This window comes from Bubalus bubalis, chromosome 10 (assembly GCF_019923935.1).
Source record: "Bubalus bubalis isolate 160015118507 breed Murrah chromosome 10, NDDB_SH_1, whole genome shotgun sequence".
NCBI lineage: Eukaryota > Metazoa > Chordata > Mammalia > Artiodactyla > Bovidae > Bubalus > Bubalus bubalis.
The window spans coordinates 51,753,833-51,775,820 of record NC_059166.1 but is presented as its reverse complement, the minus strand read 5'-3'; the positions used below and the strand labels follow the sequence as shown (position 1 = coordinate 51,775,820).

General features: G+C 39.4%; 1 long non-coding RNA gene across 1 annotated transcript in view; it reads right to left on the bottom strand.

Annotated features, from left to right (window-relative positions):
- Positions 1–21,988, bottom strand: part of LOC112587459 — a 39,453-nt gene that overhangs the window by 5,347 nt on the left and 12,118 nt on the right. The window contains exons 2-3 of the long non-coding RNA XR_006542385.2: positions 5,533–5,612; positions 1,817–1,919 (exon numbers count right to left, since the gene is read on the bottom strand). This is a non-coding gene — a long non-coding RNA (uncharacterized LOC112587459). The remainder of the gene's footprint in view (positions 1–1,816; positions 1,920–5,532; positions 5,613–21,988) is intronic.

Genomic DNA, 21,988 nt, shown 5'->3' with positions numbered 1-21,988 from the left:
CAAATTATGGTAGAATGAAATTTTTAAAAAGTTGACTACTTTATTCATTCACGAAATGCTACATTTGCCTATAGATTTCTCAACTTTCTTTAAAAAAATATTCTTATGATTAAGTGAAATTTTTTTAAAGTGTTATTATGCATTCCCATTTTAAATATCAATATTTATTAAGGATCCTAATACTTGGGTTTTGGAAATGAGCACAAATCTTAAACTGACAAATAATAAAGCAATAAGATCTTATTAATAAAGGTTAATATTAGTCTTCAAACGTATCACAAGCAGCATCAGCATGTTCTTTAAAAAGAAACAAAATCACTGTAAAGATCTCAACTTAGTCATTAAACTTTAGAACTAATACTGCAAAATGATTTCCCAAAGTTAGCATACATTTTCAAAGTATTGTTAAGAGTTCTGGATAGTCTATTATAAGATTTTATCATTTATGACAGAACACTTATGGCAGGATCACTAAAGAAAACCTGACAACTCTAAACTGACAAGTGTAAGAAATTCCAAAGTTGCACCGACAATTCAGATCTACTTCCTTTCATGCCCAGATTCACTTAATATCTCATTTGGTTTTCAAACCTCCCCTCAGAAGCAATTGGAACAAAACCATGAGCAAGCTCAATCTCCATTTGGGCATGTAACCCTTTTACAAACACAATTACAGCCAAACACTATTGTAACCTGATTTGCATTTGCACTAAGTTACAAAGCACATTGAAAATGCCTGCTATGCATACTACAGACTTATTAGGAGGATATATTGCAGGGCTTCTGTGAACACTAATTAAAAAGGTTTTATCTTTCCCCTCTGGTCCAGTGAAATTGTTCAAATGCCTTGTCTGCTACAACTTTGTTCAAAAACAGTTTTCAAACATGTGATCAGAGCTAGGCAACTATTTCAGGTGGCTTGATTCTGTTTCCAGGGTGTACAAGGCCGGAGAGACAAAGTTTCAGTCTAAACTTTGAGCTTCCTTTCCTTTGTTATTTTGTATTGCAACCTTAGCATTATCCAACTGTGGACTTTTATCTGTGAATATCTAAATCCTGTCTTGTGGAAAACTAATTACTGAACCACTGAGAGCTTCATAATGTCCTGCATTTAAGTCCTGAGCATCATACATAATGCATAGGCAGCAGTCTCTGCACTCTGATTACAGAACACTGTCATTAAGTGAGCAAATTAAAGATGTGAATAATTCACTGGCTGAGCTTATTGTCAGTGCTGCATTGTGAAATTAGAATTTCTAATAAGTACTGCAATTTTTTTAACCCAATTAACACAGAGAACATCTTGAGACTGATTAGTACAATAAAAATTATTACCTTATTCTTTTGCTTCACAACAGCCAAATTAAATACTGTACTTAATTATGCAGCATTCATTCCTTCTCTGCTAAAGAAAAGCCTATCATTTTAATAAGAGTTCTAATATTTGTATGTGAGCTAAAAATACAGCACATGCATCTGTAGCTCACTGTCTTTTTGCAAAGTTTTTTTTAAGAGTCTGAACATCAGTATTATCACCAGTGGAAAATTATGATGACACTAAGTCTATTCTTAAAGCAAATATATTTTCTAAAACAACAACAACAACAACAAAAAACGAGCACACACAAAATTGACAAAGTAACTAACCTCCCCAAATTGAGTTGAATATATTATACCTCTGCTTTTTCCTGGATCTTTAGATGCAGATTAACGCAGATTTGCCCCCACTATACTGTTTATGATTGAGGCTGAAACATATATTAAACAAAATTAATTGATTAGGAAAAAATCAAGTATCTGTAACAGTGGGTCTTACCTCAAATGCTCATTTTGCACACAGTGATCTGTGTCACTCCTGCCAGGCAAGTGGGAAAGTCCAGTTTATGCTCGGCATGATGATCCTACGCAGAGAGTGTCTGCTGCCATGTTAAATAAAGAAAATGATCATTTAAACCGGGGCTTTTGTCTCCCAATATTTCCTCCTGCTGCCCCTTTCGCATCAAAGCCCAGAGAGGCAGGCACATCTGGCGGCAGTCCCTGCCCCTGACCGCAGCTGCCTCTGGAGAGCTCCCTCCTTCCTTTCAGCTCCTCTGCATCCCCTTCCTGGGCAACTTCAGCCCCCTAAAATGGGGGAAAGAAACGATGACATTGCAGGCAGAATATCAGATTGTTTGTTCAGCTTCTGCAGCCACCTCCTTCCTGTCTACATATTTTACAGAAAGGGAATGAGAAGAGGGAAACAGCGAAGGTGCTCTGAAAATCAGTCAGACACAATGCAATAGGGAGATGGAGAGCAGGGAAAGGAGAATGAGAGAGCGAGAGTGTGTGTGTAAGGGGGGGGTGGCTGTCAGTGCAGATAAATCTGCATATGGAAATTAGGGTTATCCTGGGTACAGTTTTATTTAACTATGATCTACTGTTTTTTTAATTAGACCAGAATTTTAGCAAAGGAAAGGAAGAAGGAAAGTGAGTCTTGAAACCAGAGACAGAAACTTCTAATTCAACAGACTTAAAATTTCATAGCAACTGCAAATAGCAGATCTAGAAGTTGTAGGAAAAAGAAAAGGAACAATAACAACAACCACAAAAAAAAGGGACATTTTTTTCCTATTTTGTTTAATAAACAAGAAAACCTCCCCAGCTCCAAAAATAAATAAATCAACAAAGAAATTGGGTTAAGACTGTAAAGCATTCGAAAAGAAGGGGGGAAAAAAACACCTCTCATGGTCTGTGTAAAATTTTTCCTTAAATGATAGAAGAATCATATGGGACAAAGGAATTGTCAAAAGTAGATAATTGGCATTACATGCGAAAACCACAAGTGACATATTCTGCATTTTAATATCAGAAGTATAGTATTGTGGCTTAGATGATAAAGAGTCCATCTGCAATGCAGGGTTCAATCCCTGGGTTGGAAAGATAAATCCACTCCAGTATTCTCGCCTGGAGAATCCCATGGACAGAGAAGCCTGGTGGGCTATAGTCCATGGGGTCACATAGAGTCAGACACGACTGAGTGACTAACAACTATAGTATGGTTTTTACCTTCCGGAGAGACACGTTTTGCAGCTCTAACCTATGGCAAAGTGCTACTGGCTATAATCAGTTTAAGGTTGTCATTCACATAGCCAACTACTCCTTTTGAAGTTCTAGGAGTAAAACAATGAGGAGGCAGAGTGACCAAGACTACAGGAAGTTGGCTGGTATTCTGAGCAATGAGCCTTCCACCAGAGGTGCTGGTTGGATAGCAGTTTGACCAGAAGGAAGCAAAAGTTAATTCTATAATCTGTAAGTGGGGAATTTCAAGGAATGGACTAATGTTTATAGTCCCCCTACAACATGGCAAGCATTGTAGATGAACATTGCATGGTCTCTGCCTTCAGGAAGCCAGAATTCAGTGGGAAAAATAAACTAAAAATGAGGTGAAATTATACTTTTATAAACAAAAGAACAGTTCAGATAGTCTAGATTTGAGCAGTGAGATGTCAGTGACCTCAAACCTCTCCATCCTCATGGCTGACAGGATCCTTCAAGATCAGCTTAAAGTTACTTTGTCTCTTTGAACTGTAGTTTCTTCACCTCTAGAATACCTGCTTTTGAAGTTTAGGATATGAAATAACAAAAATAAAATATCACCTTTTGTCTGGCTCATGATAACAGTTCAAAAAATATAAAATCAATTATCATTTCAGATGGCACCTCCTCTGTGAATCCTTCCCCAATATCTACAAATAGGCTCAGCTGCTTCTTCTGCAAGTCTCCTCTGTTCTCCATTATATTATATCCTTGTCATTTTCAGCATGTCTGTCTCTTTACCAGTGGTTCTCAACCAGGAACCATTTTGTGCCCTTAGGAGATATTTGACAGTATCTGGAGACATTATTGATCTTCATAACTGGAGAAGGAGGATTGCTGTTGGCATCTAATAGGCACAGGAAAGGGATGGTGTTAAACAATCTATGATACAAAGAACAGATCCCCAAAGGCCCAAAATGTTAACAGTGTAACAATGAGTCCAACTATCACCCAGATATTGGTTTCTAATAAAAGGAACCAAGGGTCCTTGGAAAAAAAGATGATTTTAGATCTTGGGCAAGAAATATAATTTTAACAAACATGCCATCTTAACGCAAAGTGGTAATAATAGGGGAAACTGGGTACAAGTGTACAGGAACTCTCTACTATCTTTACAATGTTTCTGTAAATCTGAAACTGTCCTTAAAAAAATGTATTCAATTTTTAAAAAGTCAGTAGTGTCAAAGTGAAAATACTCTGCCCTGTACTATACTATAAGCTTTCGAAAGAAAGGGATTTTGTGGTTTTATTAAGTATATTTATAGGCTCGGGGTGATAGCTCATCCTCAAATATGACCCCCATAAACCATGGTTCTCAGAATTCATATTCTTGTGTGCTCCCCTCCACCTGAATCGGGGCTGGTGTAACCTCTTAAGCAAGATTCTCAGAAGCCTTGTGGTTTCCACCTGAGTCTCTTGCAATGCTTGTTTTGGGAAAGGCATCCACTGGGTAAAAAGTCTGAATACACTGAGATCTCCATACTATTATAAAGCCTAAGCTACCAAATGGGGAAGCCTAAGGAGAGAGACAGAAAGAATTAGTAATTATGTGTGTGACAGACAGAAATAGAGAGAAATGGAGATGTACAGCTAGTCCAAGGCTGTTCCATTCACTCTAGTAGAGATACCAACACATGTGAGTGAAGAAATCACATCTGACCACCTCTACATTCAAGCCTACAGATTCAAGACCAGCCTCTATTTGTCTGAAATAGTATGAGATAATGGAGGAGGACATGGCAACCCACTCCAGTACTCTTGCCTGGAGAATCCCCATGGACGGAGAAGCCTGGCAGGCTACAGTCCACGGGGTTGCAGGGTCAGTTACGACTGAGTGATTAAGCACAGCACAGTATGAGATTTAAAAACAAAAACAAACAAACAAAAAAACTATTGAGATAACTCAGTTTACCCACAGAGCTACAGTAAATCATAATAAATCATTGGTTTAAGACACTAGATTTAGGAGTAGTTTGTTGTGGAGCAGTAGATGAGTGACTGACTTTTACTTAGTAGATATTACAGAAAAATGAGAAAGAAGCTTCAATATTGTGGAAAGAAAACAATGGTGGGATTTTTTTTTTAACATTTTAAACCATTACTGTTAAAAAAAAAAAATACCAGCTGGAAAATTCAATAAGATAATGGGTTTTGCAATCAGGTATAAAAGGGTTTTTTAAAAATGTGGCTAATATATAACACATTCAGGCAAAACTGGAATATAGAGAGAGAAGAGTAAATAGAGAAAGACAGAGATTATGGGAGGTGGGGTGGCGTGGATATATTTTAACACTTGTATTTTCTATTTTAATATGTTAACAATGATTTTTAAATTCATTGAATGCCAGGTATCTTTACATATAATATTAGCTTCACAAAATTGTATGAGATGAATGCTACTTTAACCTTAATTTTACAGATGAGGAAATAGTGTCTCAGAGTAGCTAAGTTACTAACCTAAGGTCTCCCAGCTCGCATATATGACCAGGATTTCTACCTTGCAAGTCTGACTCCAGAGTTCATTCTCTCAGCACAGTCTAAGAGAGAAAGAAGACAAGCATAAATGAAATAATCATATAAACAAATATGTGCAAATACAAACTCTTGTAAATTTTATAAAGCTGAGTGCAAGATACTATGATCATAGAACAGATACCCAACCCAGTCTGAGAGTTTGGGCACACTCTAAAGTGTTGAGGTTGAAGTTGAGGGTGTCATCTGGGTTAGTAATGTCAGGTGCTGGAGAGATAACCAGCCCATGAACCAGAAAAAGGCAGAGATGAAAATAGTCATATGATTGTCTGTTGGTGAACTGTCTTTCTGAGAACCCTGATTTGTAAGGCACCCAGAGATGATTTCTCTGGCAGTTATCATTTTGGTAATGATGGACAGTCACAGTGTGGAGAAGTGAGTGTGAAGACATTGGAAGAGAAGAAAAAGAGGACAAACTTAGTTTTGCTTTCCTTTATTATAACAACAACAACAACAACAAAATCTCTAAAAGTTGTCCAAGCCATTTCCCCTCCTTTTATCCTCTCTTAACCAACTCCCTAGAGCAGTATTTGACAGAGCTGATTACCCTCCTTAAATGTTTTCTACATTTGGTTTTCAAAACATCACACTTTCTTGGTTCTTCTCCTGGCTATTCTAATCCTCTGTGTTCTTTTATGGAGCCTCCTGAGTTCTAACTAAGGAAATGCCCAAGGGCTTAGCCCTTGAACTTACTCTCTTCTCTATCTATACTCTTTCTCTAAATTATTTCAGCTAAGATCATGGCTCCAAATACCATCAATATGCCAACTCTTAACATGTTACGTATAATTCTGTCTAGACCTTACACTTCCTGAATTGAAGACCTTGTATACAACTGCCTGCCAAAGCATCCAATTAGATAGATACTTGGGCAGATTCTGGAGCAAGGCTCTCTAGATTCAAATACCAACTTGCCTTTGTCCTAGTTAGCCAAGGGATAATAACGTCCTTGTGCCTCAGTTTCTTCAATTGTAAAATGGGTAAATATTATTAATCTATTTCCCAGAGTCTCTTAAAAGAGCTAGAGCCTTTAAAGCATGTCTTATAAAGTGTCAAGTGTCTTCCAAGTGGTGTATTGCTACAGATAGGCATCTTCTTCTTTGTGACTCCTTATGTCTCCAGTCATCCAGTTGTTTAAGTCAAAAATTTAATCAAGCAAAAGTGAAACTCTTCTTTCATACAATTCACAACTATCACAACAGTCCATCCTGTCAGCACCACCTTCAAATGTATCTCAACTATATCTCACCACTTTAACACTGGAGTTATTAAATTCCCTCATCTGGAGTATTCCAAGAGCCTTCTATTGGTCTCCCCACTGATCAACTTGCTCCCTATAGTTTATTCTCCCCATTGTAGTTGGAGTGATTTGGTAGGACTTGAGTTGTGTTACTCCTCTGCTCAAAACACTCCAATGGTTTCCCATAGTCCTCAAAGTAAAAGTAGAGTCTTGTGGTCAACAGAATCTGACCCTCCCCATTACACACACACTCCAAAACTCAGTCATTTACTACTTTCTCTCTTTCTTACTTTTCATAAGAAACTTGCTCTTGCTCAAATATGTGAACACACTCCCCAGAAATCAACTTGGCTTGTTCATCACTTCAGTCAAGATCTTGGTTTATATGCCACTTTAAAAAGTGAGTCTTCTCTGGGTCTCCCTATATAAAATACCATACTTGCCCAGGCATTTTCTAACCCCTGCCCCTGCTTTATTTTTTTTTTTAATAGCTCTCATCTGTATTTTTGTTATTGCTGGTCCTGCACCCACTACAACTTGAGCTCCATGTGAGTAGCCCTCATGCTTTTGTTCTAGCACTTATAACAACACTTGGTTTTTAATAGATTCTCAGAAAAAAAACCTGTTGAACAAATGAATGTATGTAATTTTTTTCTGGATAGATTGTTAATTAAAGAACTCTTCGAAAGTTGTTTTTTCTTAATCAGTTCACATGTCTCCACCCCCTTCCTAGTCTTACTATAGTATATATTTGTTCCATTCTGCCCATTAAAGATAAGATCTGGCCATGGTGTTAGCATCCTGGATTATACCTTCATACCTTCTTAGAGCTGTTGCATATATGTATAGTCTCAACATACAGTCTTTATTTTTAAAATTAAAAGCAAATCTTTTCAAAATGACTAAGTCATGGTTTCCTGGGATGCTGCTTTTCTATTCAGGGAGAGAAATCTAATGTCTTAGTAACACAGTTTAAGGAAAATGGGATAATTATTATGATACATAATTGGATCCTTGAATAAAAGGATAAAGTGTTGACAGGTCACAAAAGGTATCAGAACTAGGAAATTTAAAAGCCTTTAAGAACAACTCAGCTTTTATTTTTTTGCTTATTTTCAGTCTCATTCTTATTATGTTTAATTCTCTCCCCTTTCTTTGGACACATAGTCTATTATTTGTACTTTTTTATACTTTTTTCTCTTCTCTCATGTATCTGGCCTTCTCTGTTTCTATATGTGGTAAAAGGTGATTGTCCCACAGTTCCTGAATCAGAATCACCTCAGATCAAGTGCACAGGCCAGAGTAAGCTAGACCTTTTCAGTTCTCATTACAAATCCTCCAGAGAGAGAATTCTTTAGATGGTCAGGGAGGAAGTGCCTTTTACCGTACATATAGCTTCCAAATGGTGTCTAGAAGGTATAGGGGGAGGGACATGGGGCACAAACATTCTTTTAAAAAGAAGGTTGTGAGGAACTGAGCAGATCACCACTAAAGGTACCTACTATAGCTAGAAATCAGATGTCATAATCATGAGGATTCTTCTTTTCTTCTTAGGTTGATTTTGTCATTTCTAATATTCAACAATACAAACTTGTTACGTTTGCCTTCATTTCCAATTCCAAACTTTAGTAATTTGGGGGGGTATAATCTCTGTGTAACCACACAGATATAACATTGGTGTGATATGTAAATGAGCTCATACTACACATGCAAAGCTGCAACTTAAAACATATATTAAACAAAAAGTAACAGCAAGTAGGCATATTCAGTTTAATAAATGAGGAGACTGAAGTTAATAATAGTTTTTTTTCCAATGACAACCTCTTTGATTGGTCTCTGCATCCTCTAACCTAATATGAAAATTATATTTAATAAGTTCACCTATGATCTAGTGCTGACTAAAATAGAATAAGTATACACTAGAGCCCATATTTCCCTCCAAATACAACCAAAAACTCTGGAAAAATACAAAAATCAAATACCTAAGGATTTCCGCTTTATTGACTATGTCAAAGCCTCTGACTGTGTGGATCACAATAAACTGTGGAAAATTCTTCAAGAGATGGGAATACCAGACCACCTGACCTGCCTCTTGAGAAACCTATATGCAGGTCAGGAAGCAACAGTTAGAACTAGACATGGAACATCAGACTGGTTCCAAACAGGAAAAGGAATACATCAAGCCTGTATATTGTCACCCTGTTTATTTAATTTATATGCAGAGTACATCATGAGAAACGCTGGGCTGGAAGAAGCACAAGCTGGAATCAAGATTGCTGGGAGAAATGTCAATAACCTCAGATATGCAGATGATACCACCCTTATGGCAGAAAGGGAAGAGGAACTAAAAAGCCTCTTGATGAAAGTGAAAGAGGAGAGTGAAAAAGTTGGCTTAAAGCTCAACATTCAGAAAATGAAGATCATGGCATCTGGTCCCATTACTTCATGGGAAATAGATGGGGAAACAGTGGAAACAGTGGTAGACTTTATTTGGGGGGAGGGCTCCAAAATAACCACAGATGGTGATTGCAGCCATGAAATTAAAAGACACTAATTCCTTGGAAGGAAAGTTATGACCAACCTAGATAGCATATTCAAAAGCAGAGACATTACTTTGCCAACAAAGATCTGTCTAGTCAAGGCTATGGTTTTTCCTGTGGTCATGTATGGATGTGAAAGTTGGACTGTGAAGAAAGCTGAGCACTGAAGAATTGATGCTTTTGAACTGTGGTGTTGGATAAGACCCTTGAGAGTCCCTTGGACTGCAAGGAGATCCAACCAGTCCATTCTAAAGGAGATCAGTCCTGGGTGTTCTTTGGAAGGACTGATGCTAAAGCTGAAACTCCAATACTTTGGCCACCTCATGTGAAGAGTGGACTCATTGGAAAAGACTCTGATGCTGGGGGAGATTGAGGGCAGGAGGAGAAGGGGACGACGGAGATGATGACGACAGGTGGCTGGATGGCATCACCGACTCGATGGACATGAGTTTGGGTAAACTCTGGGAGTTGGTGATGGACAGGGAGGCCTGGCGTGCTGCAATTCATGGGGTCGCAAAGAATCGGACACGACTGAGCGACTGAACTGAACTGAACTGAAGGATTCTGAAACTCAAAGAATACCAGGGAGATTGGAGTTGAAAGTCAAAATTTAAAGAAGAGTATGGTGATAACTTCCAGATGTTCAAGCTGGTTTTAGAAAAGGCAGAGGAACCAGAGATCAAATTGCCAACATCTGCTGGATCATCGAAAAAGCAAGAGAGTTCCAGAAAAACATCTATTTCTGCTTTATTGACTATGCCAAAGCCTTTGACTGTATGGATCAAAATAAACTGTGGAAAATTCTTCAAGAGATAGGAATACCAGACCACCTGAATTGCCTCTAGAGAAACCTGCATGCAGGTCAGGAAGCAACAGTTAGTACTGGACATGGAACAACAGACTGTTTCCAAAAAGGAAAAGGAGTACTTCATGGGAAATATATGGGAAAACAGTGGAAACAGTGGCTGACTTTTTTTTCTGGGCTCTGAAAACACTGCAGATGGTGATTGCAGCCACGAAATTAAAAGACACTTACTCCTTGGCAGGAGTAAATTATGACCAACCTAGATAGCATATTAAAAAGCAGAGACATTACTCTGTCAACAAAGGTCCATCTAGTCAAGGCTATAATTTTTCCAGTAGTCATGTATGGATGTGAGAGTTGGACTATAAAGAAAGCTGAGCACTGAAGAATTGATGCTTTTGAACTGTGGTATTGGATAAGACTCTTGAGAGTCCCTTGGACTGCAAGGAGATCCAACCAGTCCATCCTAAAGGAGATCAGTCCTGGGTGTTCATTGGAAGGACTGATGTTGAAGCTGAAACTCCAATTCTTTGGCCACCTTTGGCCAACCTGATGCGAAGAGCTGACTCATTTGAAAGGACCCTGATGCTGGGGAAGATTGAGGCCAGAAGGAGAAGGGGACAACAGAGGATTAGATGGTTGGATAGCATCACCGAATCAATGAACATGCTTTGGGTGGACTCTGGGAGTTGGTGAAGGACAGGGAGGCCTGGCATACTGCGGTTCATGGGGTCTCAAAGAGTCAGACACGACTGAGCTACTGAAGTGAACTGAACGGTGATAATGAGAGATTCCTAGTGTCTTTCCTGTATCTAGAGCTTTGATCCAAGGCTGGATTGAATTGGGGAACTCCACTGTGAACAGCTGCAGTGAAAATCCAGGAGAAGCCCATCTTTCTTACTAGAAAATCAGGAAAGGGGACCTTCTCAGCCCTTCCCCAATCATAGCTGTATTGTCATAGTTGAGGCAGGGTGGGCACCCATAATTTGGAGCTAAAACCCAAATCTTGGAATCAAAAACAAGGAAAAGTTGCCTCTGTTGTGCAAAGAGTGTATGGAGGAGTGTTGAACCTCTGGTTTAATGTTGTTTCTCTTCCCTTCCATTGCCTTTTCTGGAGAGGGGCCTTAGCACATGGAACTATGTGACAATTCAAGAAGTCCCTACCTGAGAGGACTCCATATTTCTAGCATAAAGAACCAGGAAAAAGAGTCCCTAGAAGCCAGAGAATGTGGGGAAGTACCGTTAAAGAGAGAGCTGGAAGAGATCGTCTACTTCTGTGTGTGAATCAACAGAAGTCTTAGGCTCACCCCTAAGTTATGCATATATGGAGCATAACCAGAGGCACAAAGCAAAGATTTTGAGAACTGAACATATATATAAACTACCACCCAAGCCTCAAACTGATCCCCGAGGGGCATAAGGAAAGGGCAGATCCAGCAGCATAGCAAATCCTTTAAAAACTGAAAATACATTCATCCACAGAAAGTGAAAAACAACTGACAGCTTGAACCTAATTGGACTATTGCTTGGGAAAACAAACAAATTGAAAAAAACCTCAAAAAAAAAAAATAGGCAAACAAATTATTTGGAGGATTTTAATAGGTTCCCAAAGTCTCAGAAAGACAAAACTTTAGGAGATGTAATTCAAAATTATTGGACATGTAAAGAACTTGGCAAAAATCTGCTCAAATTTCAGAAAAAACACAGTCAAGAGATGCCAATCCTGGAATGACAGATATTTAAACTATCAGACAAGACATTAAAGCAGCTATTATAATCATCCTACAAGAGGTAAAAGTGAACACTTTTGGAAATGAATAGAAAGATAGTTTTCTATAGAAAAGTAGAAAATGAAAAAAGCCCATAAGCAGCTTGAAATTAAAAATTATAAATTGTACATAAGTTCATAAGATGAGTAAAATAGCTGAATAGAGATGATAGAGGGGAAAAAATCCATAAACCTCATTCTTAATCAGTAGAAACTGTACATTATGAAGAACAGAGAAAAAGGATTGAGGAAAATGAGAAAAATATTGAAAGACCTAATATTCATGTAATTTAGTTCCTGAAGGAGAAGGGAAAGAGGTTAATGCAGAATATATATATATATTTAAAGAAATAATGGCTGAAATTCTCCCAAGTTTTATGAAAGACATAAATTTACAAAATTCAGAAAGTCATTGGACTTCAAATAGGATAAATTCAAAAGAAACTATGTTGGGGCATCCCTGGTGGTCTAGTGGTTAAGAATTCACCTGCCAATGCAGAAGACACAGCTTAGATCCGCGGTCTGGGAAGATCCCAGAGGCCAGAGAGCCACAAGTATTGAGCCCATGCAGCCACAACTATTGAAGCCTGCACACCCTGGGGCCTGTGCTCTGCAGCAAGAGAAGCTGCCACAATGAGAAGCCCATGCACCATAATCAAGAGTAGGCCCTCTCACTGCAACTAGAGAAAGCCTGCATGCAGCAAGGCAGATCCAGTGTAGCCAAAAGTAAATAAATAAATCTTAAAAACAAAACAAAGGAAACTATGTCACATATGACATGATAAAACTGGGGGAAGCGAAAGTTAGGGGGGAACCTAAAAGTCACTGGAGAAAACTGACATGATATATATAAGGAAAGGGGGCTTCCCAGGTGGCGTTAGTGGTAAAGAACCCACCTGAAAATGCAGGAGACATAAGAGATGCAGGTTCGATCCCTGGGTCGGGAAGATCCCCTGGAGAAGGGCATGGCAACCCACTTAAGTATTCTTGCCTGAAGAATCCCCCATGGACAGAGCAGCCTGGTGGGCTACAGTCCATAGGGTCTCAAAGAGTCAGACACAACTGAAGTGACTGAAGCATGCACACACACATGCATATGAGAAAACAATTATTCAAACAACTGTAGATTTCTTATCAGAAAACACTAGGACCAAAAGGCAGTAGAATACCACCCTTAAAATGCTGAAAGGAAAGAATTGTCAAACCAAGACAATATATCTTCTGAAAATATCCTTCAGGAATGAAGATAAATAAAGACATATAAGATGAAGGTAAACTAAGTATTTATCACCAGCAGACTTACTCTAAAAGAAATGCTGCTGCTGCTGCTGCTGCTAAGTCGAGTCAGTCGTGTCCGACTCTGTGCAATCCAATAGACGGCAGCCCACCAGGCTCCTCCATCCCTGGGATTCTCCAGGCAAGAATACTGGAGTGGGTTGCCATTTCCTTCTCCAATGCATGAAAGTAAAAAGTGAAAGTGAACTTGCTCAGTCGTGTCCAACTCTTTGCGACCCCATGGACTGTAGCCTACCAGGCTCCTCCATCCATGGATTTTCCAGGCAAGAGTACTGGAGTGGGTCCCCATTGCCTTCTCTGAAAAGAAATGCTAAAGAAAGTTAATTCTTCAGGCTGTAGGAAAATGATACCAGAGGGAAATCTGGAATTTTAGAAATGAAAGAAGAACAACATAAATTACAAATATCTGGGTAAGAATAATAAACAATTTATTATATCTTAAGTTTAGAAAAGTACTTCTGACTCTTGAAATAAAATATCATAACACTGGGTAATTTTTCAATATATGTATGAAAATTACAACATAAAAGGTAGAGGGTAAAGGAATCTGTATGGTGGTAATTAAGACCTACCAGGTGGGTGACCCAAACTGGAGAATAATAAACTAAGGAAGTTCTCATGCTGTTGTGAGGATTCTAGGCCCCCCATCAGACTTCCCAACCTGGGGATCTCACAGGGGGACTGGGAATCCCCAGGGAATCTGACTTTGAAAGACAGGGGCATCTGATTACAGAACTTCCAAAGGACTGGGGGAAACAGAGACTCTTGAAGGGCACAAACAAAACCTTGTGCACACCAGACCCAGGGGAAAGGAGCAGTGGTCCCAGAAGAGACTGAGTCAGACCTGTCTGTGAGTGTTTGAGGACCTTCTGCAGAGGCGTGTGTTGGCAGTGGCCTGCCACAGGGTCAGGGGCACTGGCAGCAGCAGTACTGGGAGGCATGTGTTGGCATAAGTCCTTCTGAAGTTCACTTTTAGCCCTACCATAGAGCCTGTAGACTCCAGCACTGGGTCACCTCAGGCCAAACAACTAACAGGGAGGGAACACAGGCCCCCCATCAGCAGAAAATTGCATTAAAGATTTATTAAGCATGGCCCTGCCCACCAGAGCAAGACCCAGTTTTCCCCATAACCAGTCACTCACATCAAGAAACTTGCAGAAGTCTCTTATTCTCACCCATCAGATGACAGACAGAAGAAGCAAGAACTACAATCCCATAGCCTTCAGAACGAAAACATAATCACAGAAAGCTAACCAAAATGATCACATGCATCATAGACTTGTGTAAGGCAAAACGTGGTCCACTGGAGAAGGGAAAGGCAAACCACTTCAGTATTTTTGCTTCGAGAACCCCATGAACAGCATGAAAAGGAAAATAGATATCACACCAGAAGATGAGCCTCCAGGTCAGTAGGTGTCCAATATGCTACTGGGGAAGATAACATAACTCCAGAAAGAATAATGAGGCTGGGCCAAAGCAGAAACAATGCTAAGTTGTGGATGTGTCTGATGGTGAAAGTAAAGTCTGATGTTGTAAAGAACAATACTGCATAGGAACCTGGAATGTTAGGTCCATGAATCAAGGTAAATTGGACGTGGTCAAACAGGAGATGGCAAGTATGAACATCGACATTAGGAATCAGTGAACTAAAATGGACAAGAATGGGCAAATTTAATTCAGATGACCATTATAGCTACGCACGTGGCCCAGAATCCCTTACAAGAAATGGAGTAGCCCTCAGAGTCAACCAAAGAGTCCAAAATGCAGTACTTGGGTGCAATCTCAAAAATGACAGAATGATCTTAGTTCGTTTCCAAGACAAACCATTCAACATCATAGTAATCCAAGTCTATGCCCCAAACACAAAAGCCAGAGAAGTTGAACAATTCTATGAAGACCTCCAAGACCATCTAGAACTAACATCACACCAAAAAAGATGTCCTTTTCATCATAGTGGATTGGAAGGCAAAAGTAGGAAGTCAAGAGATACCTGGAGTAATAGGCAAGTTTGGCCTTGGAGTATAAAATGAAGCAGGGGAAAGGCAAACAGAATTTTTTCAAGAGAACACACTGGTCATAGCACACACCCTCTTCCAACACCACAAGAGACAACTCTACACATGGACATGACCAGATGGTCAATGCCAAAGTCAGACTGATTAATTATTTGCAGCCGAAGATAGAGAAGCTCTATATAGTTAGCCAAAATAAGACCTGGAGCTGACTGTGGCTCAAATCATGAGCGCCTTATTGCAAAATTCAGGCTTAAATCAGGCCATTCAGGTTTGACCTAAATCAAATCCATTAATGATTATACAGTGGAAGTAACAAATAGATTCAGGGTATTAAGATCTGGTAGACAGAGTCCCTGAAGAACTATGGATGGAGATTTGTAACATTGTACAGGAGGTGGTGATCCAAACTATCCCAAATAAAAAGAGATGCAAGAAGGAAAAACGGTTGTCTGAGGAGACCTTACAAATAGCTGAGAAAAGAAGAGAAGTGGAAGACAAAGGCGAAAAGGAAAGATATATCCAGCTAAATGCAGAGTTCCAGAGAATAGCAAGGAAAGATAAGAAAGCTTTAAATGAACAATGCAAAGAAATAGAGGAAAACAATAGAATGGAAATGACTGGACATCTCTTCAAGAAAATTGGAGAAACCATGGGAATACTTCATGCAAAGATGGGCACAATAAAGGACAGAAATAGCAAGGACCTAACAGATGCAGAAGAGATTAAGAAGAGGTGCAAGAATATAAAGAAGAACTATACAAAAAAAAATCTTAATGACCCAGATAACCACAATGATGTAGTCACTTTACTTAGAGCAAAACATCCTGGAGTGTGAAGTCAAGTGGGCCTTATGAAGCATTACTATGAGCAAAGTTAGTGGAAATGATGGAATTCTAGCTGAGCTATTTAAAATCCTAAAAGATAATACTGTGAAAGTGCTGCACTTAATATGCCAGCAAATTTGGAACACTCAGCAGTGGTCACAGGACTGGAAATGGTCTGTTTCCATTTAAATCCCAAAGCAAAGCAATGCCAAAGAATGTTAAAACTACTGTATAATTGTGCTTATTTCACATGCTAGTAAGGTAATGCTCAAAATCCTTCAATCTAAGCTTCAACAGTACATGAACCAAGAACTTCCAAATGTATAAGCTAGATTTAGAAAAGGCAGAGGAACCAGATATCAAATTACCAACATTAGCTGGATCATAGACAAAGCAAGGGGATTCCATAATAAGATCTACTTTTGCTTCACTGACTACACTAAAGCCTTTGACTGTGTGGATCACAAGAAACTGTGGAAAATTCTTAAAGAGATGGGAATACCAGACCACCTTACCTGCCTCCTGAGAAATCTGTATGCAGGTCAAAAAGCAGCTGTTAGAACTGGACATGGAAGAATGTACTGGTTCACAATTGGGAAAAGAGTATGCCAAGACAGTATATTGTCACCCTGTGACAATATCTCTATCCAGAGTACATCATAGGAAACAATGGGCTGGATGACTCACAAGCTGGAAACAAGATGGCTGGGAGAAATATCAACAACCTCAGATATGTAGCTGATACCATTTCAGTGGTAGAAAGTGAAGTGGAACTAAAGACCTCTTGTTGGTGATGAAAGAGGAGAGTGAAAAAGCTGGCTTAAAACTCAACATTCAAAAAACTAACATCATGGCATCTGGTCCCATCACTTCACGGCAAATAGATGAGGAAAAAGTGGAAACAATGGCAGATTTTATTTCCTTGGGTTCCAAAATCACTGTGGACAGTCACTGAAGCCACAAAATTAAAAGATGTTTGTGCTTTGGAAAATTCGATGACAAACATAGATAGCATATTAAAAAGCAGAGACATCACTTTGTCAACAATGATCCATGTAGTCAAAGCTATTGCTTTTCCAGTAGTCATGTAGAGATGTGGGAGCTAGACCACAGAAGGCTGAGTGCCAAAGAATTGATGCTTTCAAACTTTGGTGCTGGAGAAGACTCTTGAGAGTCCCTTGGACAGCAAGGAGATCAAGCTAGACAAAACTAAAGGAAATTAACCCCGAATGTTTATTGGAAGGACTGATGCTGAAGCTGAAGCTCCAATACACTGGCCACCTGATTCGAACAGCCAACTCACTGGAAAAGACCCTGATACTGGGAAAAATTGAGAGCAGGAGGAGAAGGGGCAACAGAGGATGAGATGTTTGGATAGCATCACCGACTCAATGGACATGACTTTGAGCAAACTCCAGGAGATAGTGAAGGACATGGAAGCCTGGTGTGCTGCAATCCATGGGGTTGCAAAGAGTCAGACATGACTGAGCCACTGAGCAACAACACAGGTAAGACACATTAGAGAAGGATATTTAGTGTGGCAATCAGTAAACATAAACAAATTTTATATTATTTTAGGTTCACATCTTTTTATCTTAGTACTCACAGTTGCTAATTGGAAAACTGAAACCTGGGTAACCAATAATGATATTTAGTAATGGATTGTTGCTGTTGTTCAGTTGCCCAGTCATGTCCAACTCTGATACTGAAGGACAGGGAAGATATTGAAGGACAGGGAAGCCTAGTGTGCTGCAGTCATGGGCTCACAAAGAGTCGGACATGACTTGGTGACTGAACAGCAATGACATGGTGGTAAGATTTTTACATTTTATGTAAAGTGATAAATATTAACTCTAATGATATTTTTCCTGGAGAAGGAAATGGCAACCCACCCCAGTATCCTTGCCTGGAAAATCTCGTGCACAGAAGAACCTGGTGGGCTGCAGTACCTGGAGTCGCAAAGAGTCGGGCACAACTGGCTGACTAACACTTACTTACTTACTAATGATATTCTTAGATTAAATATGTACAGTGTGATTCCATAGAGAAATTACTTTAAGTATGCTACAAAGAGGTATAGTAAAAGAGCTAGTAGATAAATTATAATATTAAAATATAGCCAAATATATTTAAAATAATATTCAAAATATAATCCAAAAGACTATAAGAAAAAATAAACATGGGAACAATAACAACAAAACCCAGAGGGGACAAACAGAAAAGTAACTAAAAAATATGACTGTATCACATTAAATGAAAATCATCTAAACACACCAAGTAAGACATAGACTGTCAGGTTGAATGGAAAACAAAATCCAACTATATGCTTTTTGTAAACTGACCCACTTTTTCTAAGAGATCCACTAATAATATGACACATATTAAAAGAAAAATCATTGTATTTGTGACAGGAAAGCTGGAGTGGCCATATTAATATCAGAAAAAATAGACTTTGTTGCATGTGCTGTGCTGTGCCAAGTCAAGTCCAGCTCTTTGCAACCCCCATGGACTATAGCCCACAGGGCTCCTCTGTCCATGGGGATTTCCCAGATAAGAATACTGGAATGGTTGCCATGTCCCCCTCCAAGGGATCTTCCCAACCCAGGGATGGAACCCAGGTCTCCCAAATTGCAGGCGGATTCTTTACCACCTGAACCACCAAGGAAGCCCAAGAATACTGGAATGGGTAGCCTATCACTTCTTCAGGGGATCTTCCTGATGCAGGAATGAAACTGAGGTCTCCTGCATTGCAGGCAGATTTTTTACCAGCTGAGCTACCAGGCAAGTCCTTTGTTGCATATGTGTCCTAAGTCACTTCAGTCGTGTCCAACTCTTTGTGATCCCATTTCTTCTCTAGTCTTTCCCATTCTGTTGTTTTCCTCTATTTCTTTGCATTGATCGCTGAGGAAGACTTTCTTATCTCTTCTTGCTATTCTTTGGAACTCTGCATTCAGATGCTTATGTCCTTCCTTTTCTCCTTTGCTTTTCGCTTCTCTTCTTTTCACAGCTATTTGTAAGGCCTCCCCAGACAGCCATTTTGCTTTTTTGCATTTCTTTTCCATGCAGATGGTCTTGATCCCTGTCTCCTGTACAATGCCACGAACCTCATTCCATAGTTCATCAGGCACTCTATCTATCAGATCTAGGCCCTTAAATCTATTTCTCACTTCCACTGTATAATCATAAGGGATTTGATTTAGGTCATACCTGAATGGTCTAGTGGTTTTCCCTACTTTCTTCAATTTAAGTCTGAATTTGGCAATAAGGAGTTCATGATCTGAGCCACAGTCAGCTCCTGGTCTTGTTTTTGTTGACTATATAGAGCTTCTCCATCTTTGGCTGCAAGAACATAATCAATCTGATTTCAGTGTTGACCATCTGGTGATGTCATGTGTATATCGTGAGAAACGCTGGACTGGAAGAAGCACAAGCTGGAATCAAGATTGCCGGGAGAAATATCAATAACCTCAGATATGCAGATGACACCACCCTTATGGCAGAAAGGGAAGAGGAACTAAAAAGCCTCTTGATGAAAGTGAAAGTGGAGAGTGAAAAAGCTGGCTTAAAGCTCAACATTCAGAAAACGAAGATCATGGCATCCGGTCCCATCACTTCATGGGAAATAGATGGGGAAACAGTGGAAAGAGTGTCAGACTTTGTTTTTTGGGGCTCCAAAATCACTACAGATGGTGACTGCAGCCATGAAATTAAAAGACGCTTACTCCTTGGAAGGAAAATTATGACCAACCTAGATAGCATATTCAAAAGCAGAGACATTACTTTGCCAACAAAGGTCTGTCTAGTCAAGGCTATGGTTTTTCCAGTGGTCATGTATGGATGTGAGAGTTAGACTGTGAAGAAGGCTGAGCGCCGAAGAATTGATGCTTTTGTTTTTTTGTTGTTGTTTTTTTTTTTTTAATTTTATTTTATTTTTAAACTTTACATAACTGTATTAGTTTTGCCAAATATCAAAATGAATCCGCCACAGGTATACATGTGTTCCCCATCCTGAACCCTCCTCCCTTCTCCCTCCCCATTCCATCCCTCTGGGTCGTCCCAGTGCACCAGCCCCTAGCATCCAGTATCGTGCATCGAACCTGGACTGGCAACTCATTTCATACATGATATTTTACATGTTTCAATGCCATTCTCCCAAATCTTCCCGCCCTCTCCCCCTCCCACAGAGTCCATAAGACTGTTCTATACATCAGTGTCTCTTTTGCTGTCTCATACACAGGGATACAGAGTGAAGTAAGCCAGAAAGAAAAACACCAATACAGTATACTAACGCATATATATGGAATTTAGAAAGATGGAATTGATGCTTTTGAACTGTGGTGTTGGAGAAGACTCTTGAGAGTCCCTTGGACTGCAAGGAGATGCAACCAGTCCATTCTGAAGGAGATCAGCCCTGGGATTTCTTTGGAAGGACTGATGCTAAAGCTGAAACTCCAGTACTTTGGCCACCTCATGCGCAGAGTTGACTCATTGGAAAAGACTCTGATGCTGGGAGGGATTGGGGGAAGAAGAAGGGGACGACAGAGGATGAGATGGCTGGATGGCATCACTGACTCAGTGGACGTGAGTCTGAGTGAACTCCGGGAGTTGGTGATGGACAGGGAGGCCTGGTGTGCTGTGATTCATGGGGTCGCAAAGAGTCGGACACATCTGAGCGACTGAACTGAACTGACTGATCAGGTTTCTCTGTCCATGGGATTCTCCAGGCAAGAATACTGGAATGGCTTACCATTTCCTACCCCAGGGTATCTTCCCAACCCAAGGACTGAACCCACATTTCTTAAGTTTCCTGCATTGGCAGGCAGGTTCTTTACCACTAGCGGCACCTGTAGTGTTTTGATATTATGCAACACAGTACTAAATAACCAATAGGTCAGAAAGAAAGTCTCAAGAGAAACTGGAAAACATTTTTAACTAAGTGAAAATGAAAATACCACATATCATAATATATGGAATGCAATTGCTTAGAGGGAAATTAATAGCACTAAGTGCTTTTATTAGAAAAGAACGAAGTCTGAAATCAATAATTAAGCTTCCATCTTGAGAAACTAGCAATAAACAGCAAATCACAACCAGAACAAAGAGAAGTAAATAAACACTCAAGGTAAAAGCAGAAAGTAATAAAATTTTAAAAAGAAAAACAATAGAGTTAAGCCACACATTGGGAAAACAAAATTACAAATTATGTACATGGTAAAACTTTTCACCAAAGAACATATATGAATCACCAATAGTATCATGAAAAATTACCCCAAGTCATACAGATGACAATAACAGGTATTGACTAGGATACTGAGAAAGGGGAACGTTTATATACTGATGATGAAAATATAAAACACTGCAGCCATTTTGGAAAACTGTTTTTCAATTTCTTAAAATGTTATACATAAATTTACCTTATGACCAGAAATTCTATTTTTACTCCATATTTACTCAGGAGAAATTAAAGCATACATCTACGTAAAAAAACTTGTATACAAATGTTCATAGCAGTTATATTGATAATATTCAGCAAGTGGCATGCATGCCAAGTCTCTTCAGTTATGTCTGACTCTTTGTGACCCTATGGACTATAGCCTGCTAGGCTCCACTGTCCAAGGGATTCTCCAGGCAAGAATATTGGAGTGGGTTGCCAAGAAACAAATTATTGATACATACAACATGGATGAGCCCAAATTACATTTGCCAAGTAAAAGAAGCCATATTAAAAGGCTGGATACTAAAGAACATTTATATAATATTCTGGATCAGCAAAAACACAGGGACAGAGAATCGATTAGTGGTTGTTAAGAGTTGAGGAAGGAGGAGAGAAGGTCTGACTGCAGTGTTTGCATGAGAAAATTTCAGGGGGAGTAATAAAGTTTTCATGGGAAAT